Below are 27721 nucleotides of genomic sequence, written 5' to 3' on the forward strand. Positions count from 1 at the left end.
CCTATCAACTAAGTCTAACGGGTTTACTGTGTCATTTAGAACTTCCATTGCTGGATCCACCCATTGATGTCAGTGGGATGTTAAAGTCTCCTCTTGTTATAGTTTGCGTGTTCATTTCTCCCTTTATGTCTTTTAGTATTTGTTTCATATATCTCAGTGCTCCTCCACTGGATGTGTATGTTATGGAGTGTGATATCCTCATCTTGTATCCATCCCTTCATCATTATATCATGTCTTTCCTTGTGGCTTTTGTTTTAAAGTCTGTTTTATCTGATATAAGCAGTGTGACCCCTGCTTCTGTATAGTTTCTACTTCCACAAAGTGTCTCTTTCCATCCCTCACTTTCCGCTTAAGTGTGAATTTTGCCCAGACATGAATGTGAATCTCTTATAGGCAGCATATTACAGGCTCTTTTTGTGTCAGTCCACTCCGACTCTTTTGATCACAGCTTTTAGCCCATTGATGTTTAATGTAATTATTGATAGGTATGTAATTTTTGCCTCTTTAACCCGTGTTTTCCAGCTGTTTTTGTAGTTCTTCATTTCTTATTCTTTTTGTTTTTCCTGTGTAGTTTGATGATTTCCTGTCTAGTATGCTAGAATTGCTTTCTTTTTAGTCTTTTAGAATCTGTTGTGTATTTTTGATTTTTGGTCACCATGGATTTCAGTACTTTGACTCATAACTTTATCTACTTGCTTTAAACTGATAGTCATTCAAGTTGAAACACATTATAAAAGATACACAATTTTATATGTTCTTCTGCCACATTTTATGACTTTGTCCTGTTTTACATCTTCATGCTCATCTTTTAACTATTAATTGTAGTTAGAATTTCTTTTATAATTTTTTGTTTTTTTAATATACTTACTGGCTTATTTAAGTGATGTTCAATTCTTTTATATATTTCCCTTTCCTATTGTGATTTTTCCCTTTCCTATGTATTCTTCTTTTATATTTAAAGAAGGCCCTTCATTATTTCTTTTAGGGTAAGTTTAATACTGCTGAATTCTTTTAAGTTTTGCTTATCTGAGAAATTCTTTCTCTCTCCATATATTTTAATGATAGTCTTACTGGGTAGAGTGTCCTAGGTTACACTTTTTCCCTGTCAGGACTTTGAATATATAATGATATTCCATTCTGGTTTGAAAAGTTTCTGCGGAAAAGTCAGATGATGGTCTTATTGGGGCTCCCTTGTAACTAACTGACTATTCTTCTTTTGCTGCCTTTAAAATTATATATTTTTAACTTTTGCCATTTTAATTATGGTATGTGTTGAAGTAGGTCTTCTTGGGTTCATCTTGTTTGGGACTCTCTGTGATTCCTGTACCTAGAGATATGTTTCCTTCTTTAGGTTTAGGAAGTTTTCAGTTATAATTTATTCAAATACATTTTTGATCCATTTATCTTTCTTTTCTCCTTCTGGAATTTCTAATATACATAGGTTGGCATACAATATTATCCTATAGACCTCATATGTTGCTTTCTTTCTTTATATTTTCATCTGTCTTTTTGTCTGCTGTTCTGATGGGGTGATTTCCATTATTCTATCTTCCAGATCATTTATTTCTTCTTCCGTGAAAAGTGAAAGTGAAAATCACTCAGTCGTGTCCAACTCTTTGCAATCCCAAGGACTCTACATTCCATGGAATTCCCCAGGCCAGAATACTAGAGTCAGTAGCTGTTCCCTTCTTCAGGGGATCTTCCCAACCCAGGGATCGAGCCCAGGCCTCCCACATTGCAGGCGGATTCTTCACCAGCTGAGTCACCAGGGAAGCCCTCCTCTTCTGTGGTAGTCTGCAATTTATCGCTTCTAGATAGATTTTTATCTCAGCAATTTAATTGTCTACTTTTGATTGATTATCTTTGGTTTCTGGTTCCTTGTTATAGTGTTCTGCATTTCTATTGATAATTTTTCTTAATTCAGTTAACATTTTTTTTACCATAGTTTTGAATTTGGAGGTCTAGTAGACTAGTGATTTCTGTTTCATTATTTGTTCTTTTAGGGAATTTCTCTTGTTCATAGGAATCCCATGGACAGAAGGAGCATGGTAGGCTCCTACAGTCCATGGGGTCACAAAGAGGCGGACATGACTGAGCGACTTCACTCTTGTTCTTTTAGCTGTGAATAGTTCCTCTCCATTCCCATTTTACTTAACTTTCTAGGCCTCTATAAATTTAGAAAATCATTATCTACTGTGGTCTTGAAAGTCATGTTTTTATGTAGGAGTATCCCTGTGTAAGGGACTTCCCAGGTGGTGCAGTGGTAAAGTATCCCCTGCCAATGTCAGAGATGGAGGAGACGTGGGTTCAACACCTGGCTTGGGAAGATTCCCTGAAGGAGCAAATGGCAACCCACCCCAGAATAGTCGCCTGGCTAATCCCATGGATAGAGGAGCCTAGCGGGCTGCAGTTCATGGGGTCGCAAAGAATTGAACGTGACAGCATGCATGCATGCATCCCTGTGCAGACAATGTGTGCCCCGTGTTTTATGGTGTGAGGGCTGGTTTTGGTGTCAGTGATGGCCATGGCTACCTTCAGGGTGTGCTGGCCAGTATCCCCTTGACAGGGGATGTGGTTGGTGTAGTATCTAAAGTCTGTGCTGGACATGAGGCGGGGCTTCCTCCACTCTGTCTCTGCCTTGTCAAGGATGGGCTCTACTTCTCAGTTTTTGGCATACGAGCCCTGAGAGTTGGATTTAGTCGGGCTCCTCTGCCTTTGAGTATGTGCCCTGCCCAAAAAGAGGTGATTGCTGAAGTAAGCTAGGCCCACACAATCACAGAGGACCCGTGTGCCACCTGTGTAGGCATCTGCCTCTTCTGCTCAGCAGCAGCACAAGAATGCACTCCTTTCTCTGTTGTATTCATCCCAGATCTAGTGTGAGGCCATGCTGTGGAGGAGGCTGTGGCTGGGAGTCAAAGTACTGTGGCTGCAAGAATTGAGGCTGCTGAATTGCCACCTGAGATCTGGGTGGCCTCTTTGGCAGACTTCTCCTAGGACCTGTTTCTCCTAGATCTAATGCTAGGCTATGATGTGGAGAGGGTAGAGCTAGGATTCATTGCTAAAACATCAACCATTGCACACTCCCAAGTGCACTGACAATGGTGGTCACCCCCCATCCAGACTACACCCGGGGTCCTTTGGGCTGTCTCTGTGCAGCTAGAATGAGTCCTGTTCCAGGCCCCACTTGCCTGGGATTGAGCACTTAGCTGCTGTACACTTTTGGAGCATCACTCCTTGTGCATACTGACAATTTCCTTCACGGCAACACCCACCCCCCCTTGCAGGTTCTAACAATGGTTTCTGCAGCTTTACCTCTGTCACTCCCTGGGCACCCTGGTGTCTGCACAGCTGGATCAAGTCTCTGCCCAGATCTTGCTGTAGGTTATGGTGTGGAGTTAGCGGGGCTGGGGTGTTCACCCCTTCAGACTGGGGAGTGCAGGGAGGTGGTATTGCCAGTGCAAGGCTCTCTCCACCCTGACTGCCAGCAAATCAGCATGAGTCCCCTCCTTGGGAGTAGAGTCTAGGTTTCTCCAGGCTTTTATCTGTCTCAGAGCATTTCCCAGCAGATGAGGGGGCCCGCCTCCTCCATGCAGGACCCCAGGACTGAGGTGCTCAGTTGTGGCTCAGCTTGCTCACACCCGAGGGTGAGAGTCGCCCATGCAGACCTTCTCCTCCCATTGAGGAGACCGGGTCCCTCCCAGGGGCACAGATCATGCCTTGATGCCTGTGATCTTATTCGTCCTACCCAGTTACATGAAGTTCTTTCTCAGAGCTTTGATTACATAGGAGTTCTTCTGCCCGTTTCCAGTTACTTTCATGAGAATTGTTACACATATAGATGTATTTTTAATGTGTTTGTGGGAGGAGGTGAGTTCTACATCCTCCTACGCTGCCATCTTGATCCAGGTTTTATGATCTTTATTATCTTTAAGTAAGTTTCTTTTGTTACTATTTAACCTAATGATTTTAAGACTGCCAAATTTAAGCAAATTATTTTCCTCTTCTCTGATTATGTTGTTTAATTCCTTTGTGTAGTGGATTATGCCATTAGATTCTTGATACTTAATCACCCTTGTATTCCTGGAATAAATTATGACTCATTTAAGTGAATTATTGTGTTTCTGTGTTGGATTCTCTTTACCAATATTTAATTCAAAATATATGTATTTGCATGACTTTTTTTTTTAAGGCTGCACCATGCATGTAATGCATGTAATTAGACTTCCCTGGTGGCTCAGACGATAAAGCATCTGCCTGCGGGAGACCCGGGTTCGATCTCTAGGTCGGGAAGATCCACTGGAGAAGGAAATGGCAGCCCACTCCAGTACACCTGCCTGGAAGATCCCGTGGACAGAGGAGCCTGGTAGGTTACAGTCCATGGGGTCGCAAAGAGTCGGACACGACTGAGCGACTTCACTCACTTATGCGTGCAATTAAAGGACACTTCAGTCTTTCCCAACATCAGGGTCTTTTCCAGTGAGGTGGCTATTTGTATCAGGTGGCCAAAGTATAAGAATGTTTATGTTATTTGTTCTTTTCTCATGATTAAATTAAACTTGATTCTCTTACACTCCTGGTTAACTAGGAAACTCTACCTTTCAATATTTATGACATTTCCTTTCCTGGTACTTATGTTAAGAGGCATATTTTTCTACTATTGTTAGATGAGAATATGTGAATTAATTTTCCTACCAAGGTACTCTGTTTCTTCACTTTTCTCAAATACCAACAAGATGAAACCTACAGAATACTTTATTGCATAAATACAGATATCTACTTTTAACTCTGAAAAGGTAGTGCTATTTTGGCTAGGTATAAGATTTCAGAATTATGATTTTTATCTCTCAGTATTTCATAGACATTATACGTTTGTCTGCTTTCTAGTGGTGCTATCAGAATTATGTTTTGTTTAGCTTTTCTTTTTTTCCTTCAAATAACATGTTCTTTATTTCAGGCAGCCTAGAAATTCTTTCTTCCTTATTATTGGATTTTGGGAATTTTATTAGAATATACCTAAGTATATGCTTTTTTTTCATTAGATCTGTCTTGGAACCAGAGTGTGCTGTCAGTATGCAATCTGCTGTCCTTCCTTGGCCTCAAGAAATATCTTGTATATTTTGTCTTTCTATGTATTACTTGATTCCTTCTGAAATTCCTAGTATTAATATATTAAATATTTAATTTATATCCTCTAAATGTATTGTCTAGTTTCCTTATGATTTTATTCTCTTTACATTTCTGCTCTGTGCTTTAGACTATTATTTCCACTTACCTTCTAGGGGACTAATTAAGGTCTCAGCAGTGAATAAACTTGACTTCAGCTCATCTATTAATTTCCATTTTGGTTTGAAAATGAAAGCTTTCATTTTCAGAAATTACTTTTTTCAGTGTATCTGTATATTCATAAATAGTCTCGCTTTTTGTTATATAAATCTTTTCCATTGGGTACCACTTTTGCCTATTTTCTCTTGATTTCTGGGTGGACTTCTCCAGCTCACTGTGCGTCAGGCCTGTCTGTTGCAGCATTCTAAGCCATTAACAGTCCCAAATTCATGAAGTCCCATCACTTCATGGCAAATAGATGGGGAAACCATGGAAACAGTGACAGACTTAATTTTGAGGGGCACCAAAATCACTGCAAATGGTGACTGCAGCCATGTAATTAAACAATGCTTACTCCTTGGAAGGAAAGTTAGGACCAACCTAGACAGCATATTAAAAAGCAGAGACATTACTTTGCCAACAAAGGTCCGTCTAGTCAAAGCTATGGTTTTTCCAATAGTCATGTATGGATGTGAGAGTTGGACTATAAAGAAAGCTGAGTGCCGAAGAATTGATGCTTTTGAACTGTGGTGTTGGAGAAGACTCTTGAGAGTCCCTGGACTGCAAGGAGATCCAACCAGTCCATCCTAAAGGAGATCAGTCCTGGGTGTTCATTGGAAGGACTGATGCTGAAGCTGAAGCTCCAATACTTTGGCCACCTAATGTGAAAAGCTGACTCATTGGAAAAGACCCTAATGCTGGGAAGGATTGAGGGCAGGAGGAGAAGGGGACGACAGAGGATGAGATGGTTGGATGACATCACTGACTCGATGGACATGGGTTTGGGTGGACTCACGGAGTTGGTGATGGACAGGGAGGCCTGGCGTGCTGCGGTTCATGGGGTCGCAAAGAGTCGGACATGACTGAGCAACTGAACTGAACTGAACTGAACTGAACAGTCCCAAAATAAAAGGAAGACAAAACCTTCTCTTCCACCATGGGCAGGAATGGTAGCAGCAGGAAGTTGCTGTTCCCTTAAGACAGTGAGATGGAAATTTTCCTGATATCCAGTCTTCTTATGTGTTCTTTCCTTCAGGAATATGGTAAAAACACCCTTAAGTGAAAGTGAAGTCACTCAGTCGTGTCCGACTCTTTGGAACCCTGTGGACGGTAGCCCACCAGCCTCCTCTGTCCATGGAATTCTCCAGGCAAGAATACTGGAGTGGGTAGCCATTCCCTTCTCCAGGGTATCCCGACCCAGGGATCGAACCTGGGTGTCTTGCATTGCAGGCAGATTCTTTACTATATGAGCCACCAGGAAAGCCTGAAAACAGCCTGACTTGCCAGCAGTTTCTCATATTCTTTTCAATCAACCAGACCAGGCCAACTCCCGTGGGTCTGTTAAAACTAACCTTTGTGTGTCCCAGACCCTGAAGGCCAAGCTTTTCACAGCATCTGCCATAGAGAAAGTCTTGAGGTTTTCTGTTTCTGGCCTCCAGGTTATTGCCTGATCATGAGTGAGAAAGTCATGGGCTGCTTCTTTCTGCTAAGTCTTTGTCTGACTCATACTCAGCCATCCACAATCTCAGAAGCCCCCTGCCTCAGGAGATACTGATTGACTGAGCAATAAATAGCGGTGAAACATATTCAAGGAGCCATATTCCCAGAACCCTCTTCATTGGCTAAAATAGGAAATAAGCTTATTCTATAATCATTCTATCATATAATATTAAAACTAAATTACTAAAAAAAAATAGGGTAGTCAGTAACTTCCCTCCTTGTCTGGTCTGCTTCACCTGCTTTCCTCTCATTTCCCCTAGAATTCTTCACGACTCATTTCTCAGTACTTCACGGCGTCTGGTGGTTGCCTCAATTGCTACAGCATTTTGACATGTTTTTGTTATTAATTATGTACATATCTATCTTTGAAGGATAAGTGTAACTTATCCATGAACCCAAAGCAGTTATTGTACTACTTATAGTGGGTGTCGAAGAAGTTAAATAAATTAGTTTATTCGTGAGTTGCTTTTGCTATCGGACTGAGTCCTTAAAATCTAGCTTTGAAAAATACTTTATTTTGAAAAGTTTGAACTTCAGCTTTCCCGAATTTTATCTGCAGCACTAGAAAATCACATTTGAAGGTGGGAAAGCAGAGTTTTCCAAAAAGAAAGAAAGCTATACGTGTTGCTGCAATCAATCAATGACAATAGTAATAATAATAACAATAAAAAGGAGGAATGTGAGGTAGGGGGAGGGGGAAGAGAAAAAATAGTAGTAATAGCAGCAGCAGTGAATGCTACTTGAATTAATTTTACTTGGAGCATTGGACTGGTTAAAACCACAAAATAGACAATAGATGATACACTAAATCATCACCTTGAATGTGTGATTCAAACTGCTTATTCCACAAACAATGAGCTTATATCCTCAACCTTATCACCAGTAGTGTGTGTGTTAGCCTCTCAGTCGTGTCTGCCTCTTTGTGACCCCATGGACTGTAGCCCTCCAGGCTCCTATGTCCATGGGGATTCTCCAGGCAAGAATACTGGAGTGGGTTGCCATGCCCTCCTCCAGGGGATCTTCCCAAGCCAAGGATCGAACCCAGGTCTCCCGCATTGCAGGCGGATTCTTCACCGGCTGAGCCACAAGGGAAGCCTATCACCAGTAGTACGTATACATAGAACAAATGGTTAATGCCAAGCTCTGCATGATTGCCAATAAGAAAGGATTTCTCTCTGATAGACTTTAGAGTCATGACAAATGGGGTTCACATCTGATTTTCTCATTACAAGCAATGTGAGAATGTTACTTAACCTTCTGAATTTCAGTTTCTTCATATATAAAGATTAATAATTAAAATACCTTATAGAGTTCTTATAAGGATTAAATGTAGTAGTCAGTTAAAGTATCTGACACATTTTAATATGTCGTGATTATTTTTGCACTCTCGATGTTACAGTATTAATTAAACAGTCTTCTGCATAGGGGAAAAGCCAATACATTGTGCCAATAACTGCATTGGGAATAATTCCTAGATAATAAAAATATATCAAAGTGAATTACTGAACCAGAGCACTTAAAGTAAAACAATAGTAATCTTTTAAACTGAAATTCGATGACAAGAACAAACAGATTTTGCTTATCATCAGAGCAACTTCAATAGAAAATAAACTTGGATATATTGTTTATATGTAATTAGATGATATAGACATATCTTTAATTTTCACAATATTTACATAAATTTTAAAATGTCTGTTATGTTTAAGTGTGTTTAAACATAACACATTTAATGTTTAAATGTGAAAATCTCACATAATAAATATAACAACAAAAAAAGTTCCAGAAAAAATGTTTTCTAATCTGGTGAATATGTTTTTCCCAAACACATACACATTTTCTCTCCCCCTCACCTGTTCCCTCTCAAAGGTAAGCTTGTCTACATTATCAGAGGACTGAACTACTTTTCTGAAGCACAAATATTGAGAATATGAAAAGAGTACAGTTGTCCAACTCATCTGTCAAGTAGATAATAAAAAAAAGTAAGTTAAGCCTTGGAAAACTATTCAATTCTATTGATTAAGTACCTGCTTCACATAGCATTGACATATAGTACAGTGGCTATAATACACATTTTTGGTACACTCTCTCAGTCCTTTGTCAGCATTATTTGATTTTAGTATTGCCTAAAGGAGTAGTCTCCAAACATTTTTATATTAGTGCTTTTACAAGATATGTATTATAGATTCTGGAGAACTAGGGACCATACATTTTATTGAATTACAAATTCTGAAAAGCCCAATTACAAATACTAACATCATATTATGTATATATATTTTAAATTGAAGGATAATTGCTTTACGGAATTTTGCTGTTTTCTGTCAAACCTCAACATGAACCCGCCATAGGTATACATCTATCCCTCCCCTCTTGACCTCCCTCCCATCTCCCTCCCCATCCCACCCCCTAGGTTGATACAGAGCCCCTGTTTGAGTTCCCTGAGACATACAGCAAATTCCCCTTGGCTGTCTATTTTACATATGGTGAAGTAAGTTTCCATGCTACTCTCTCCATACATTTCACCCTCTCCTCCCTTCTCCTCATGTCCATAAGTCTGTTATCAATGTCTATTTCTCCATTGCTGCCCTGCAAATAAATTCTTTGGTACCGTCTTTCTAGATTCCGTATATATGTGTTACTATACTATATTTATCTTTCTTTTTCTGACTTACCTCACTCTATAATAGGCTCTAGGTTCATCCACCTCATTAGAACTGATTCAAGGGCGTTCCTTTTTATGGCTGACGGGTATTCCATTGTGTTTATGGACCGCACCTTCTTTATCCATTCATCTGTCGATGGACGTCTAGGTTGCTTCCATGTTCTAGCTATTGTAAATAGTGCTGCAATGAACAGTAGGGTACATGTGTCTCTTTCAGTTTTGGTTTCCTCAGGGTATGTGCCTAGGAGTGGGATTGCTGGGTCATATGGTGGTTTTATTCCTAGTTTTTTTAAGGAATCTCCATACTGTCTTCCATAGTGGCTTTATCAAGTTACATTCCGACCAGCAGTGCAAGAGGGTTCCCTTTTCTCCACACCCTCTCCAGCATTTACTGTTTGTAGACTGACGACGGCCATTCTGACTGGTGTGAGGTAACATCTCATTGTAATTTTTATTTGCATTTCTCTAATAATGAGCGATACTGAGCATCTTTTCGTGTGTGTGTGTGTGTGTGTGTGTGTGTTTCCCGACATATTCTGCAGGAGTAAATGAACTAGAGCAGGCACCAAGGAGGCGGGAGGCACTTTAGAATCTGCGGACTTGAAAGGCCAGATTTCTGACCTCACCCCTCCCCAGGTTCGCAGATGAGTAAACTGAGGCAGGAGAGGCACACCTTACAAACCTCTCAGCTGAAAAAGATCCAAATGTGCTCATGTCTTCCTGGAGAAATGTCTGTTTAGGTCTTTTTCCCACTTTTTGACTGGGTTGTTTGTTTTTCTGATATTGAGTTATATGAACTGCTTGTATATTTTGAAAATGAATCCTTTGTCAGTTGTTTCATTGGCTATTATTTTCCCCCATTCTGAGGGTTGTCTTTTCACCTTGCTTATAGTTTCCTTTGCTGTGCAAAAGCTTTTAAGTTTAATCAGGATCCTCTTGCTTACTTTTATTTTTATTTCCATTACTATAGGAGGTAGATCATAGAAGATCTTGCTTTGATTTATGTCATTGAGGGTTCTGCCTATGCTTTCCTTTTAAGAGTTTGATAGTTTCTGGTCTAACATTTAGGTCTTTAATCCATTTTGAGTTTATATTTCTATATGGTGTTGGGAAGTGCTCTAATTTCATTCTTTTACATATAGCTGACCAGTTTTCCCAGCACCATTTATTGAAGAGGCTGTCTTTGCCCCATTGTATATTCTTGCCTCCTTTGTCAAAAATATGGTACCCATAGATGTTTGGGTTTATTTATAGGCTTTCTATCTTGTTCCATTTGTCTATATTTCTGTTTTTGTGCAAGTACCATGTTGCTTTGATGACTGTAGCTTTGTAGTGTAACCTGAAGTCAGGAAGGTGGATTCCTCCAGCTCCATTCTTTCTCAAGACTGCTTTGGCCTTCGGGGTCTTCTGTCTCTCTATATGAATTGTGAAATTTTTTGTTCTGGCTCTGTGAAAAATGCCATTGGTAATTTGATAGGGATCATGTTGAATCTGTAGATTAAATTTGGTAGTGTAGTCATTTTCCCAGTATTGATTCTTCCCACCCAGGAACATGGAATATCTCTCCTCTGTTTATATCATCTTTGATTTCTTTCATCAGTGTCTTATAATTTTCTGTGTACAGTTCTTTTGTCTCCTTAGGTAAGTTTATTCTGGATATTTTCTTTTTGTTGCAATGGTGAATGGGATTGATTCTTTAATTTCTCTTTCTGATTTTCATTGTTAGTATATAGGAATGCAAGTGATTGCTGTGTATTGATTTTGTATCCTGTGACTTTGCTAAATTCACTGATTAGCTCTAGTAATTTTCTGATAATATCTTTAGGCTTTTCTATGTATAGTATCATGTCATCTGCAAACAGTGAGAGTTTTACTTCTTTTCTGATCTGGATTCCTTTTATTTCATTTTCTTCTCTGATTGCTGTAGCTAGGACTTTCAAAATTATGTTGAATAGTAGTGGTAAGAGTGGACACACTTATCTTGTTCCTTATCTTAGGGGGAATGTTATCATTTTTTCACCATTGAGAATAATGTTTGCTGTAGGCCTATCATATATGGCCTTTACTATGTTGAGGTAGGTTCCTTCTATGCCCATTTTTTGAAGAGTTTTAATCATAAATGGGTGCTGAATTTTGTCAAAGGCTTTTTCTGCATCTATTAAGATTATCACACAGGTTTTATCTTTCAGTTTGTTAATATGGTGTAACACATTGATTGATTTGTATATATTGAAGAATCCTTGCATAAATGCAAGATTGATCCTGGAATAAATGCAACTTGATCATGGTGTATGAGCTTTTTGATGTGTTGCTGAATTCTGTTTGCTAGAATTTTGTTGAGAATTTTTGCATCTATGTTCATCAGTGATACTGGTCTATAGTTTTCTTTTTTGTGTTGTCTTTGTCTGGTTTTGGTATCAGGGTCATGGTGGCCTCATAGAATTGAGTTTGGAATGTTCCTTCCTCTGCAATTTTTTCAAAGACTTTTAGAAGGATAGGCATTAGCTCTTCTCTAAATGCTTGGTAGAATTCACCTATGCAGCCATCTGGTCCTGGGCTTTTGTTTTTTGGGAGATTTTTTATCACACTTTCAATTTCAGTGCTTGTAATTGGGGAGTTAATAATTTCTATTTCTTCCTAGTTCAGTCTTGCAAGATTGAACTTTTCTAAGAATCTGTCCATTTCTTCCAGGTTATCCATTTTATTGACATATAGTTGTTCATAATAGTCTCTTACAATCCTTTGTATTTCTGCATTGTCTGTTGTAACCTCTTCTTTTTCATTTCTAATTTTCTTGATTTGATTCTTCTCTCTTTTTTCCTTGATGAGTCTGGCTAAAGGTTTGTCAACTTTATCTTCTCAAAGAACTAGCTTTTAGTTTTATTAATCTTTACTATTTCTTTCATTTCTTTTTCAATTATTTCTGCTCTGATCTTTATGATTATTTTCCTTCTTCTAATTATGGGGTTTTTGTTACTTTTGTTGTTGTTCTTTTTCCAGTTGCTTTAGGTGTAAAGTTAGGTTGTCTATTTGGTGTTTTTCTTGTTTTTTGAGGTAGGATGTATTGCCATAAACTTCCTGCTTAGAATTGCTTTTGCTGCATCTCATAGGTTTTGAGTTCTCGTGTTTTCATTGTCATTTGTGTCTGGGAATTGTTTTATGTCCCCTTTGGTTTCTTCACTAACCTGTTCATTATTTAGAAATGTATTGTTTAATCTCCATGTGTTTGTATTTTTTACAGTCTTTTTCTTGTATTTCATATCTAGTTTCATAGTGTTGTGGTTGGGAAAGATGCTTGATACAATTTCAATTTTCTTAAATTTACTGAGGTTTGATTTGTGACCCAAGATGTGGTCTATCCTGGAGAATGTTCCATGTGCACCTGAGAAGAAGGTGTATTCTTCTGCATTTGGATGGAATGTCCTGAAGATATCAATGAGATCCATCTTGTCTAACGTATCATTTAAGACTTGTGTTTCCTTATTAATTTTCTGTTTCGATGATCTGTCCATTGGTGTGAGTGGGGTGTTAAGTTGTCCTATTATTATTGTGTTACTGTCGATGTCTCCATTTATGTCTGTCAGTGTCTGTCTTATGTATTGAGGTGTTCCAATGTTGGGTGCATAGATATTTATAATTGTTATATCTTCCTCTTGGATTGATCCCTTGATCGTTATGAAGTGTCCTTCCTTACCTCTTCTCCTTTGTCTGATATGAGGATTACTACTTCAGATTTCTTTTGCTTTCCATTTGCATAGAATATGTTTTTCCATCCTCTCACTTTCAGTCTATATGTGTCTTTAGGTTTGAAGTTGTTTTCTTGTAGACAGTATATATATAGGTCTTGTTTTTATATCCATTTAACCAGTCTGTGTCTTTTGGTTGGGGCATTTAATCTGTTTACATTTAAAGTAATTATTGATGTATATGTTCCTATTGCCATTTTCTTAACTGTTTGGGGTTGATTTTGTAGATATTTTCCTTCTCTTGTATTTCATGACTCTATAAGTCCTTTTAACGTTTGTTGTAAAGCTGGTTTGGTGGTACTGAATTCTCTTAACTTTTGCTTTTCTGAAAAGCTTTTGATCCCTCCATCAAATTTGAATGAGATCCTTGCTGGGTACAGTAATCTTGGTTGCAGATTTTTCCCTTTCAGTACTTTGAATATATCCTGCCATTCCCTTCTGGCCTGCAGAGTTTCTGCTGAAAGATCAGCTGTTAAGTGTATGGGGTTTTCCTTGTCTGTTACTTGTTGATTTCCCCTTGCTGCTGTTACTATTCTTTCTTTGTGTTTAATCTTTGTTAGTGTGATTAGTATGTGTGTTGATGTGTTTCTCCTTGGGTTTATCCTATATGGGATTCTTTGTGCCTCTTGGACTTATTGACTATTTCATTTTCCATGTTGGGGAAATGTTCAACTACAATCTCTTTAAAAATTTTCTCATACCCTTTCTTTTTCTCCTGGGACCAGTATAATTCACATGTTGGTGCATTTGATATTGTCCCAAAGGTCTCTGAGACTATCTTCAGTTCTTTCATTCTTTTTACTTTATTCTGCTCTTCAGAAGTTATTTCCACCATTTTATCTTCCAGCTCACTGATCCATTCTTCTGCTTCAGATATTCTGCTATTGAGTCCTTTTATAGATTTTTTAATTTCAGTAATTGTGTTGTTTGTCTCTGTATGTTTATTCTTTAATTCTTATAGGTCTTTGTTAATTGATTCTTTCATTTTCTCCATTTTGTTTTCAAGGTTTTTGATCATCTTTGCTGTCATATTCTGAATTCTTTTTCAGGTAGTTTGCCTATTTCCTCTTCATTTATTTGGACTTCTGTGTTTCTAGTTTGTTCCTTCATTTGTGTGGTATTTCTCTGCCTTTTCATTATTTTTTTTTAAACTTACTGTGTTTGGGATTTCCTTCTCCCAGGCTTCAAGGTTGAATTCTTTCTTCCTTTTGGTTTCTGCCCTCCTTAGTTTGGTCCAGTTGTTTGTGTAAGCTTTGTGTAGGGTGAGATTTGTGCTGAGTTTTTTTCTTTTTTTTCCCCTTCCTCTGATGGGCAGGGCTGAGTGAGGTGGTAATCCTGTCTGCTTATGATTGGATCTGTAATTTATTCTTGTTTGTTGTTGGGTGAGGCATCCTGCACAGGGCGCTACTGGTGGTTGGGTGATCCTTGTTGTTGTATTCAAGTGGTTTCCTTTGTCGGAGTTCTCACTACTTTATGCTCCTTAGGGTTAGGGGTGTTCTGGTAGGCAAGGGTCTTGGAGTCACCGCTCCCACTCCAAAGGCTGTGGGCTTGATCTCTGGCCAGGAAAGGAGATCACACAGGTGTTTTGTTATGGCATTAAATGAGATTTAAAAAAAAATACCCAAAACGGGAAACCAAAGATGAACCCCAGACAAATGGAAGTTATAAAATCAGGCAAATATAATTAAATTAATGGAATATACATGTACACCCATAATCAAAATCAAAACAGTCCAATAGAAACAAAGTACAATAGATTGACCCAGCGAACAAAGGAAACCAAAAATGATATCCACCAATTAAGAACAAAACTAACTAAAGCACAAACTGGAAAACAAAACTAAAGCAAGGTGCCAATTGGGGAATAAAACAATGAAAACAAAACTAACAAATATGGTGAGAAAAAGAAAGAAAAGAATAGAAATGCAAAGTTACATATAGGTAGATAAAGAAGATTTATATACATTAAAGATTAACTGAAAGGGGAAAAGGACAGTTGGAAAAGCAAACAAAGAAATAAATGTAGAAAAAATAATAATAGGTTTAAAAAATTAAAATTAAATAAAGAGGGAAAAAAAAGAAGAAAAAAAAAGGAAAACTCCACAGAACAGCAAAAGGCCAACGTAGAGGCAGAGGTTTATAACAGCAATAAAAAGTGTGATTGAAAAAAAAAGAAAACAAAACCTTGATTAGGTTTCATAGTGCTAATAAAATTGGCAACTATAACAGAGGGGGAAAAACAGAAAAAGAAAAAAAAACTAAAGAAACTACAGGACAAGTCAAAACACAAGAATAATAAATGCTTTTCTTGAGTCACCGCTGTCAGGGTCCTTTCCCTCCCTGTGAGTCACAGTCCACCTCACCTCCCTAGGATGCCCTCCAACACTGTGCTAGTCTCTGGACCTGCTGTGGGGGCAGCTCAGACTCAAACCTGGTCCTACTCCTGTGTGTTCTTGCCTCAAACGTCCACAGCCATCAGAACTAATGCATTTTCTTTTGTGGGAGCTCTCAATGTCCTTTCATATATTCCACAGACACAGTCTGCCTAGTTGATCGTGTGGATTTAATCTGCAGCTTGTACAACTGGTGGGAAGGATTTGGGTCTTCTTCCTTAGCCACACTGCCCCTGAGTTTCAACTGTGGTTTTATTTCCACCTATGCCTGTGTGTTGACCGCTGGGGTTTGCTCCTGAGGCTGCCCTGGAGGATTTGGGTTTGCCCCAGTGAGGGCCAGGTGTGGAGGTGGTGCAGCTGCTTGGGTCACAGGGGTTCTGGCAGCACCAGGTACTCAGGGGAGTTGGAGGCTAGGGCAGCAGGAAATATGGTGCTCTAGAAGGATATGGCAACCGGTATTGGCCAATACACTCCAGTATCCTTGCCTGGAGAATCCCCTCCCTGACAGAGAAGCCTGGCAGGCCACAATCCACAGGGTTGCAAAGAGTTGGACACGACAGAAGCAACTTTGCGTGCATAGATGCAAGACTTTTTTTGACTGTGGCAGCTCTGCCCCAGTGAGGGCTGAGCATGAAGGTGATGCAGCTACTTGCATCATGGAGGCCCTGATGGCACCAAGTGTGCAGGGACATCGACTGCTTCAGCTGCAGGGTTACGGCCCTATCAGAGTCTTTTTTCAGGTCTCTGGTACTGGCAATCATAAGGCCTCTTTGGTTAGTCTTTCTCCGTAGCTCCGCCTGTCCAGACACTTAGAGGGCTCTCTTGCCTGGGGTCCTTCTCTGTTGGGCAGCATGTCGGGCACATAGAGGGGCCCCCTAGGTGGTGTCCTGCTCTGTAGTTCTGAATGTCAGGTGCTTGATGGGCCAGCCTCTCTAGTGTTCAGTTGCTGATGCTGGTGTGTGGAGAGAGGCTATGGTGATGGCTCCATCCCCTACGCATGACTCAGCAGTATCAACTTGCTTCCATGGCTGCCTGGCTTTCCTCTACAGCTGTTTCCCACCACAGTCTCCTCCCTCACAGCGCCTTGGTCCATCTTTCTGCAGCCTTCGCCCTGGGGTTGCTCCACAATCCCTATACTCCAGCTCCCAGCCGCTGCACCTTCCAGGGGACCTGCGTCCCTGTCCGGGGTATCTATGGCTGCGGCAAGGACTGTGATTCTCATTCCATTTGGGCTGCCACAGATCAGGTGCTTCACTCTCAGACTTAAATGTGCCTCCTCTGACCCAGACAGTTGCCCCAATGTGGGGATGGGACCCCTGCTTCAGTCCCCCCACCCGCCAAGGGCAGGTCCAGTCCTACTGACACTCCTGTTTTTCCCCTTAGTTACTTTGTCCTACCGAGTTTTGCATGGTTCTATATATTCTTTCCTGGTTGTCAGGTACTCCTGTCCACTCTCAGCTGTTCTGCAAGCACTTCTGTGTCTGAAGGTGTATTCCTGATGTATCCGCAGAGAGCGATGTATTACATGCCTACCTATTCCTCCACCATCTTGTTCTCTCCCATACTGTGTATATTTTTAAAGTAATATGAATGTGCTTTTTTTTAAAGAATGAAATGAAATGAGTATGAATAGAACTAACATTTTTTCTTTTGTACTTCCAGTGGCTTATTTTCCCCTCCTGGTCCAGGAGGCCGGGGCCTAGATAAGGGAAAAAGATTAACTACCTGATTGATGTCCTTTCTGGTACAAGAGTTCTAATTCTGTGTGTTTTTAAGGATGCTTTCCAGAATTGTTTTAAGATGTCATCTCCCAGTGATAGAATTCAATAGTGTCAGACATACTGGCAATATATCATTTTGTATTCTATTCAGATTTTATAAATCAGGTGTAGCAGTATAAGCCAGCATATGCTAGCAAATATGGTACATTATTATCTGAGAGCAAATATAAACATATCAAAATCATAAAAATTATTCTAGCATTTCTTAAAATATTCTTATGTCAAATATATTAAATAAATAACATACAAATTCAAACCTGTTGTTAATTGCTAAATCTAAGGCATTAATTTTATGAATTCCTTTTAACCATGATCATTCCTCTACTGAAGATGAAGCGAATAATGTTATTTTTTTAAGTTAGAAGATACTGAATTACATTGAACAAATTGCAGTACAGAGTTATTTATAGTACCTAAACCTCTATATAAGACTTCAAAATCAAGACCTTTATAATGTGAATCAGGTTTCTGTAGTTTTTTTGTTTTTTTTTTTTTGCATGTTTATGTCATTCCAGCTGGTTGCTGGCTCAGCCAGTTAACAAGATGTTCAGTGATTTGCAGTTATAAAGGTTTATCTTCACAAGCAAAAGGGCTTAAATTAGATCCCTCATTGTCTTTAAATTAGAGCTTAAGAAATAGAACAAAGTCTTTGGATTAAAAGTGAATAAGATTTTGTGGATTTGTATTGTGCCATATTCATAGATTTAATATATATTATCATAAGACGGAAGTAGAATTTCTCTAACTTGGAATGTTTCCTATTAATCCTTCAAAAAGAACACTTCCAGTCACTAGATTAAAACAGTTCAAGATAATTCTTGGAATCACATCTTAAGTGATTCCAACTCATTACGATCAGAAGTGGTTGTTGGTCAGATAGTTAGGAAAGGGCTTCCAGATTAAATCTTTTCAGTGATTTCACAAATAAAAAGAAAAAAAAAATTGTTGACCGATGAAAATCAAAATCGCTTCATGTGTAATTTCTGAAAGCTAAAAGACAAAAGCAGCTGTGCACTCTTATAGAGAATCTTCCTTCTCAATCGGGAGACTTGAAGAAAGAGTTACAGTCCGTAAGTGGGTGCTCCAGGAAAATTATTCCTGTAACAGACTCCACACATCTTGCAGTGGATTCACACTGCCTTGGCAAGCAAATGGATTAGCTTTGATGGTGCTGCCAATAAAGCCACAGTCCTTTGTTGCTGCGCAAACACATTTCTCTCTCTCTTTATATGGCCTCCAGCAAACTACACATGTTACTTTTGTTTGGGTAATTTACTGTCTTGGAAAAGGAAGTATGAAACTACTTTTCAGAGAAAACCATTGAAACTCCTTGGCTGACAGCATCAGAGTGACTAGCTTCAAAAATATCACCACGAAGCTTTCTATGATCAAATGGAAACACTGAGAGTGGGGGGAAACCCTTCTTACATCCAACCAGCAAAATTCCTGCAAACCTTCGTTCATAAACTTGATTTTTACAAGCCATCTGTGTTCCAAATAGACCATATTTCTTGGCCTTAACCATCCTCCTTTATGCTCCTTCCAACCATTATTTATATACAACATTAATAAAGATCTCTGAAATGAAAGCATCAACACATCTCATAGCTTCTTTAAATTACTTTTGTCCGTTAAAGAATATTTTTTTAAAATTTAAATTTAGATATTTACCCTCAATTTCTTTGACATTTCTTTATACTCAGCCCAACTATTGCTTTAGTAAATACCCCAGTTTGCTTGTTTCATAGTTTTTTTTGTTTCTTTTGGTATAAACATTTTCTTCATATTTTAGAATAATTTTTTACCTCATGGTAACCTGATACCCACATAATTTTGAAATGAGAGAGTAAATTAGCAATTTACAGGGTATAAAAATATTTTTCCATTGTTTCAATCAAAGTAATAGTTGTGATACTCTTATTTATAACATGAATTTAATTAAATTTTAATTTACTATGCAGTGATTTTTAAGTTTTCCTTTTAAAAAATAAAATGTTAGATTGACCTAAATGATTATAGAAAGAAATTTCAACTTTCTGATTCTAGTATTGATGGGAACTAAAAAACACAAACTTTAAAATGATTTGTTTTTGGAGGTTCAACATATCCAATTATTAGAGAAATACAAATCAAAACCACAATGAGAGATCACTTAACACCCATTAAGTTGGCTATTATCAAAAGACCAAAATAACCAACTTTGGGATGATGTTGAGAAATTTAAATCCTGTGCATTGTTGGTGGATATGTAAAATGATACAGCCTCTGTGGAAAGCAATGTGGCAGTTCTTTGGAAAATTAAACATAGAGTTACCATATGATCCAGCAATTCCACTTTTAGGTATATACATAAATTTAGTGAAAGCAGGGACCCAAACAGATGTTTGTGCCAGTGTCATAGCAGTATTATTCACAATAACCCAAAGGTGGAAACAGCTCTTTGTCTATCAATATATGAATATATTTAAAAGATGTCATATGTGTATGCAATGGAATATTATTCGGCCTTAAAAAGTGATGAAATTCTGACATATGCTACAATGTGAATGAAACTTGAAGAGATTATTTTAAATTAAACAAGCTAGACACAGAAGAACAAACATTATATGATCCCGCTTATACGAGGTACCTGGAGTAGTCATATTCTTAGAAACAGAAAGTGGAATTGTGGTCACCAGGCTTCCCTGGTGGCTCAGCTGGTAAAGAATCCGCCTGCAATGCAGGAGACCTGGGTTCGATCCCTGGGTGGGGAAGATCCCCTGGAGGAGGGAAAGGCTACCCACTCCAGTATTCTAGCCTGGAGAATTCCATGGACTGTATAGTCCATGGGATCTCAAAGAGTTGGACATGACTGAGCAACTTTAAAAAAAAAAGGTCGGGGGGGGGGTTGGCTGGGGAAATTGAGCAATGGAAAATTGTTTAATGGATATGGAGTTTCAGTTTGGGAAGAAGAAAAAGTTCTGCAGATGAACTGTAATGAGGATTGCACAACCAAGTGAATGTACCTAATGCCACTGAGCTGTACTGTTATGTATACTTTAACAGTAAAAATGATTTTCTTTTCAAAAATAGTGTTTCTTAACAGTGATACAGTTAAATAAAATACTTCACTTTATTTTGAAACTATTTCATCCATTTAACCCAGAAAGTTAATAATCCTCATTATCTACAATGATGAAATTCTAATTCTCTATATTGGGCTTAAAAGCCTCAATGGATATTTGGTGGTTTAGTCACTAAGTCGTGTCCAACTCTTTGCAACCCCATGGACTGTAGCCTGCCAGGCTCCTCTGTCCATGGGATTTTCCAGGCAAGAATACTAGAGTGGTTTGCCCTTTCCTTCTCCAGGGGATTTTCCCAACCCAGGGACTGAACCTGGGTGTCCTGCATTGTAGGCAGATTCTTTACCAACTGAGCTACCAGGGAAGCCCCAATAAATATAAACTTTGGGCTTCCCAGATGGCTAGTGGTAAAGAATCCACCTGCCAATGCAGAAAACACAAGACGTGGGTTTTATCCCTGGGAAGATCTCCTGGAGTAGAAAATGGCCACCTGCTCCAGTGTTCTTGCCTGGAAAATTCCATGGACTGAGAAGCCTGGCAGGTTACAATCCATGGAGTCACCAAGAGTTGGACAAGACTGAGCAACTGAACACACACACATACAATTATGATCTTTACTCTGAGCCTGTGTAAAGGAAACCATATTTAAAAGTCCTTAATGAGTTAGATATTCCAGATTCAGGAAACCTGACGCCAGAAACCCCTTTAGGATTTAAATTACACCCATTAAGGACAGATAAATAATATGCTCATTTTCATGTCTTAAAAAAAAGTCTTGGGAATATTATTGTTGATGCTCTTAGAGTCAGTTCTAGGAGTTCAGATGAGAACTAAACTTCTGTTATTCACTGAAGTAAACATCCACCAAATTGTATATTTTTTAAGAAATGTCTCATGAATGTTGTCTGAAATGCATTTGTGTGGATAATATGGATCACATAACTCAGACACTAAAGCACTATATGTTTATTTACTTCTCTTAGCCATTTTCGGTTCTTCTTTCTTTTCCTTTTATGTCCATTGTTTGTTTTTGTTTTGGTTTAGTTGGGAAAGAAGTTAGGAAACCATGATGTTAAGTTAGTTTTAAAAGGATTTTATAATAATAAAATTCCGCCACTTCAAACCATGTTTAAAATGTGTTTAGATGTTCAGGAGTTTTTAGCTATTTACAATGGATTGATAGTCCAACCACAAAAATAAATAGTATCTAAGTTATTTTAAAATGACAAAATGTTCTGGGGCGTGTTTTTGGTTGTGTTGGGTAGTTGTAAGTTGTTATTATTGGAAAGAGATTCATTTTTACTACCATTAAATATCCCTTACATTTACTGTGTAAGAAAATAAAAGGGAAAATATTGCTCTTCTTCACTTCATCTGGTTAGAATGTAAGCGTTGAACATTTGTATTGTGTACATTCTTTCCGGAGAAAAGTATAATACAAAGTCAGTTGCTAATAATGGAAGGAAGGAACCAACCATGTGGACGCCATTTTGATGCTTTTCAGCAGTGTAGACTTCGAGAGGAGTACGTGTGTGCATGCACACGCACGCCCTTCTTTATTACCCTCTATTCAAACACTGTGCATTTATATTAAGAAAACCATTCCTGACTCTAACGATGTTATAAAGTTCCAGTGAATCTAGAAAGCAATTTTTTCCAGTATTTTGTTTTCATATAAGCGTGAATGTTCATGTAAATGCTTGAACAGAAAAAAATCCAGTTTTATAGTTTCACATAAACTAAATTTCCAGATCACTTTATATTTGTCTGAATAATATATTTTCAACATTTATTCTTTTTCCACTGTGTAATAACTATGTGAATTTAGGTTTCCTGATAGTGAGGAACAAGAGTGCTGTAAATTAGACGTTGACTTGGTATTTTCAAAGGCTGTCTCTTCTACAGTTTAGCCTGTAGGCACAATGTCATCAGAGCCATCAATGTCATCAGAGCCATTCCAGGAAGATGTCTGTCTATCTCACTTGCAACCTTGAAAATTGACCCTGTTTCTTTGGCTTGTGAAATGTTCTATCCAGCTTCCTCACAGCTTATTTTGGGGGAACCCCTCCCAAGGATATTACTGCTTCAAACGTGTTGCTCTCTTAGTAATTCAGGTCATCCCACTAGCCATTACGTGAACTAGCTTGTGCTTTCTCTAGTATAGCTTTTTGCAAGCTTTTGTTCAGGTTGGGGTCAGGGGGAAGATCAGTTGCTTTGAAGGTCTCTTCTGTGGGCAAGCATGGTCTTCAGATGGTAAAAGCATCTGCCTACGATACGGGAGACCTGGGTTCGATCCCTGGGTCAGGAAGAGTCCCTGGAGAAGGCAATGGCAACCCACTCCAGTACTCTTGCCTGGAAAATCCCATGGTTGGAGGAGCCTGGTAGGCTACAGCCCATGGGGTTGCAAAGGTCGGATACGCCTGAGCAGCTTCCCTTTCTTTTCTTTCTTTCTATGGTCCTCGGTTGAGTTGATTTTTAGTGTCAGTTTACTCACTGCGTCTTCTGTTGCTGTCACTCCTACTGGATATCCAGGCTTTCTGTGGATTCATTACCTTTTCTTTTCTTCTATCATTTTAGCAGGATTTAAGAAAAGAAGAGAGAACACATCAAGACATTTAAATAAGAGTATATATCAATCAGGATTCAGGCAAGAAAGAGAGGGTATAATCAACAGGCTAGTTAAGGAAGGTTATTGACAAAGGTAAACAGGCACCATGAGATATGGTGAAACATCCCAGGGCTAGCAAGGTAAGGGGCTGTCACCTTCTAGACCTGAAGAGGTGAATGAGAGCATCATGAACCGTGCAAGGGGTTATGGCTCCTTTAGCAGGGGAACCCACCCAGCCAGCAGTATTCCAACAGGGAGGGAGCAGAGGGGTCAACACCCAGACATCGTCTTCCTCGGTCTTCCCAGGCCCCAGCGTCTGACTCCCTTAGGCAAACCTGCCTGAAAACCTGCGGGCGTGGGAGTCAGCCTGTGTCATTGCAAGAAGTCAGCCTCCTGGGGCCCAGAGGAGACAGAACAAGGTGCAGGAGGTAGAGAGGGGCTCCTGGACGACACATACGAATTGTCCAATCTTTGGAGCTTCTCTCTTATTCTCCAAATGCATCCTTAATCATCATTTTATTAATGAGTATGTTTGTACGTGTGTGTGTGTGTGTAAACATGAAACAGTTGAGATAGAGGCACAGAACAAAACATGTACATAGTAATGAATGTGGATAAAGCCCTTGGTGTGTGCTTGGTACTATCTGAAGCACTATAAATGTATCAAATCATTTATTCCTCATAGTAATTCCATGAGGTGGGTGCTGTTATAATTCCCATTTTCCAGATAAGGAAACCAAAGTACAAAGAGTATAAGAAACTTGCTCGGTCAAACAGTTAGTAAGTGGAAAACCTAGGACTTGCCACAGATTGGGACCAATCAGTAGAGCCAGATAGTTGTATGTGTATCTGGCATGTGAATTTCATCTGAGACAATGACATGTACCTTTTCTGTTTTGTAACTATAAACTCAAATGTTGATTGCAAATACTCATGTCTCACCTGCCCTGTTTCACTCACTTACCTTACTTACCTGTCCTCTGAAGGAATGTGCATCTGGGACTAAAAAGCTGCCTGATCTGTCAGCAAGAGTAGACTGAATAAATGTCATGTGTATTCTTTCTCCCTCGCTAAGTCTTTTGCTAGATATTAGTTGGCAGAGGTTATAGATTCTCCTCCATCAGCAAGTACCTCAAGTGTGACTATTCTTTGTTACCAATTTTGAAGCTATGTCTCTTAAAAGATAGCTTCTCATACTCTCTGGATTCCTGAAATCAAGTCTCTTACCTTTTCAATCAATTCAAGGGCAACTCCAAACAACTTAACAGTTGCGTCTTCTTTGAGACTTTTGGCCATACCAAGAAGCTCCTTCTTTTGAAGGAACCAACTTTATTGCAGGCATATTTTCTGTGTAGAAGAAGCAGAATCTATAAACTAGTCCCACAATGAAAAAAAACAAAATGAGGTTCTCCTCATATGGTTCTAAAAGCTGTAAAGGAGTTGCTCTTTTAAACATGCAGTTTATAGATCTGAGTTTAGCCAAAAGGAAAAGAATTAGAGAATGTTTTAACCAAATTGCCTCTTCTATCAATTCCCGAAGGATCTGCAAAACAATGTATTATTTTCAATTTTATATTAGGAGTACAGATAGCTTTATATCCCCATGATATAGTTAAGCCAGTGAAATCAAATACTATCCTGGTGTTCAGTCCAGTTTGGTCCCATTCCTTCCCTTAATTTTGTGTGGTATGTTTTGTTTAGCCTTTAATATGGACTCTGGGGAGCTAAGCAGTGGGTGGTGCTTAGTTTTATTCTATGTGCAGTATTATTGAGCATTATTAAAAATGTTTTATTATCTTCACATGGAGTAGTAAAAAAATCCTTTAAAATTAAATAAACCACGAGGTAGAATTGAACATAACAAATTGAATTTTTGTGGGAAGTTCCCACTGAAAAATAACTAATGTCAGGGTTGTCATCTGTCTCAGCCAGGATGCAAAGCAACTGCTATGAAACCAGGCTGGTTATGTGGTAAAGAAATCAAGATAATTGCTGAGGAAGGTAAGAGTGATATTAGAGTCATAGATCTTGATGATTAATACTACAAAACCCTGTGCCTAATACTCTTGTTTTTCCCGCTGTGACAACTGAAAATTTTTTCAGTTTTAAGTTATATTTTTAAGTTTATTGTATTTTTAAGTTTAAGATGTATTCTTAAACTTGCCAAAAAGGAAACTTTTGCCAGCATACAATCAACATTTTAAATATTCATCTGTTCTAGTTTAAACTGTGTATTCTCTCCCCATTGTAGCCTATCATTACAGACACTTACGGAAAGTAATTGACAGCACAGTCATAAGAAAACCATCTCCTATAGGGTTCCTACAAATGTCCACAGAAAATCAATTTCTGCATTCACAAGAGACGAAAACAGAGAATTCCCAACTGGGAAACTTCCCAACTGGAAAGTATGAGGTAAAGCCAGACTTCTCAAGAGCCGTGTAAATATTAAAAGGCTAAATTTATTTTATAAACAAGCTAAACAACATCAACCTAATGAGACATAGTCACCTCAAGATAATCGGGAAATCAGTTTGGATCCCTTTGAGGGGAAATTAAAAATAGAATTAATTTGAGAGAAAAGTTTTTATGGGATTAACATTGAAAGTTGTAATGATAGCATTTGATTGGAGGAGGAGAACAGAAATAAATGTAGCAAGACTTAAATAGTTTTTATTTTAACGCTGAGGGATATGGTTTTAACCCATGATTCCTTTGTTTGTGCATCCGTCTGTGTAACATTGCGCCTCGAGGGTAATTGTAACGGCACAGATATTGATTCGCTCCCTCTAAAAGAAAGGATGATCTTCTTTCTTGCATTTAGCCAAAAAGGAAGGGAAATTATTGTAAATGTATTCTATTCTGCTCTAACATTTTTTAATTAAGCTACTTTTCCTTTTATGGCTAAAGTACTTAGATTAATCAAGACCAAAACAGCTGCAGCGAAGAATCTATGAGTTCTTTATTCTAGCATAGAAAAATAAGCCGCTAAAAATAGGAGACTGTGTAACCTATTCTTTTACAAAAAAGCCTTTGATAATTACTCCCAATAGTTAAACATTTCTTTCAACCTTTTACTCTACTAATCTGGATGTCATATTTCTACCTTTAATAATAATTTCGGTTACTCATTTGTAAGTGTATCGCCTTAGATTCAGATAATTCTTCATCCCTATTTGACTTATTACCGTCTGCTTCTTCCGCTAAAGATAGACCGTGTTTAATGACAATATTATGTAAAATACCACCCGGCAGGAATTTTTTTGTCTGCTTTATGGGGGCAGAGAAATAATGTTTCTCCAGATTTGCCTAGACATTAAAACCTCAATTTTTGGGTAATATATAGAGTTACCTCAATAACCATGTTGGTTAAAAAAAAAAAAAAAGATGTGTTTTATTATTGTTTTAATGGCAGAGATAGAGTCAAACCAAAAAAAACAAATAAATAAATAAAGGCAGCTGACCTGAAAAGAAATACTCTAAAGCCTGTAACTGTTTTAAGAAAAAAATTAATATTATAGACAGCATTTTAAAGAATTACTCAAAAGCCAAATTCTCTCAATTTATAAGAAGCCATGCATTTCTGAAGCAGATTGTCTTAAGATGAATGAATCATGACATGATCTTGGGTACTTAGCTATGACATCTGTTAGGTGGTAAATTGCATCGCACGCCACATGCATAATGAAGGAGGGAACGGTTTTGAGTTCCTAGAGTGTTCCTCATGTGAAGATGTACAAATAGAGGCAGAAGAACCCAGGCCAGCTGGAAGAGCCGCGATGCCGGCGACTGCCTATGACTGGCTGGTAGTGCTCAGCGTCTCTTAAAAAATTCATAACCTGCTGAGGGCTCCAGGGAAATGTATTTATAAGCTGCTCAGTTATTCCAAATGATGGCAAGCCGAATGCATTTTATGAGACTTCTGCTGTTACCTTGAAGAATCAGTGTCAAAAGTTAGAACACTCCTGTGAGAAATGTTACCTTGTAATGCATTAGATAGTCTTTTATTCTTGACAATGAGGCATGTCGAAAATATTCAGGTTAATATAAAAATAACAAATGCCCACCTGACTATAAGAATAAATGAATTTACATAACAAACTACTTTGAAGATTAAAGATTAGCTTTGTAGTTTCTAGATGAGCAAGTACTGTGTTTCCTAATTAGTTTAATTAGGTAACAGTTGAGGAAGCTCATGTTGGGTCAGGTAATAACCCGTCTTATCTCACTATTTAACAGGATAGACATAATTTTTAAATTTTCTAAAGGAGTGTGTAACATGCCTTGCATATAATATATATGTGTAGAAATACGGGTATTTGTGTCCTACATATGCGCATATAATGCACATACACATTTACAGTTAAGTTATCGATGAATCTCTATTCTTACTCATGATTCAAGTCTGACACAGTCTATGAAAAAATGCTAAGACCCTGATATTGGAGCTGGGTGAAGAGCAGTCCTGTCTTTGGAATGCACGTCTAATTCTACTCTGCGTTGCCCTCAAGGGAAACTTTGCTGTCAGTCACACTGGTGTTCATGTTCCAGAGTTTTAATTCTCCTCAGTGGTCATAAGGTAGAACAAATTGAGAGACTTTAGTGTGTTCTGGTCATTTGAAAATTTTGAAAGATGTGGAAATGACTTGG

At 38.4% G+C, this 27721-nt stretch overlaps 1 long non-coding RNA gene across 1 annotated transcript in view; it reads left to right on the top strand.

Annotated features, from left to right (window-relative positions):
• LOC145511729 (uncharacterized) overlaps positions 1 to 27721 on the top strand; it is a 187238-nt gene that overhangs the window by 5496 nt on the left and 154021 nt on the right. The window contains exon 2 of the long non-coding RNA XR_014058111.1: positions 4190 to 4363. This is a non-coding gene — a long non-coding RNA (uncharacterized LOC145511729). The remainder of the gene's footprint in view (positions 1 to 4189; positions 4364 to 27721) is intronic.

This window comes from Giraffa tippelskirchi, chromosome 6 (genome assembly GCF_054371585.1).
Source record: "Giraffa tippelskirchi isolate mGirTip1 chromosome 6, T2T-mGirTip1v1.2.pri, whole genome shotgun sequence".
Classification (NCBI taxonomy): Eukaryota; Metazoa; Chordata; class Mammalia; order Artiodactyla; family Giraffidae; genus Giraffa; species Giraffa tippelskirchi.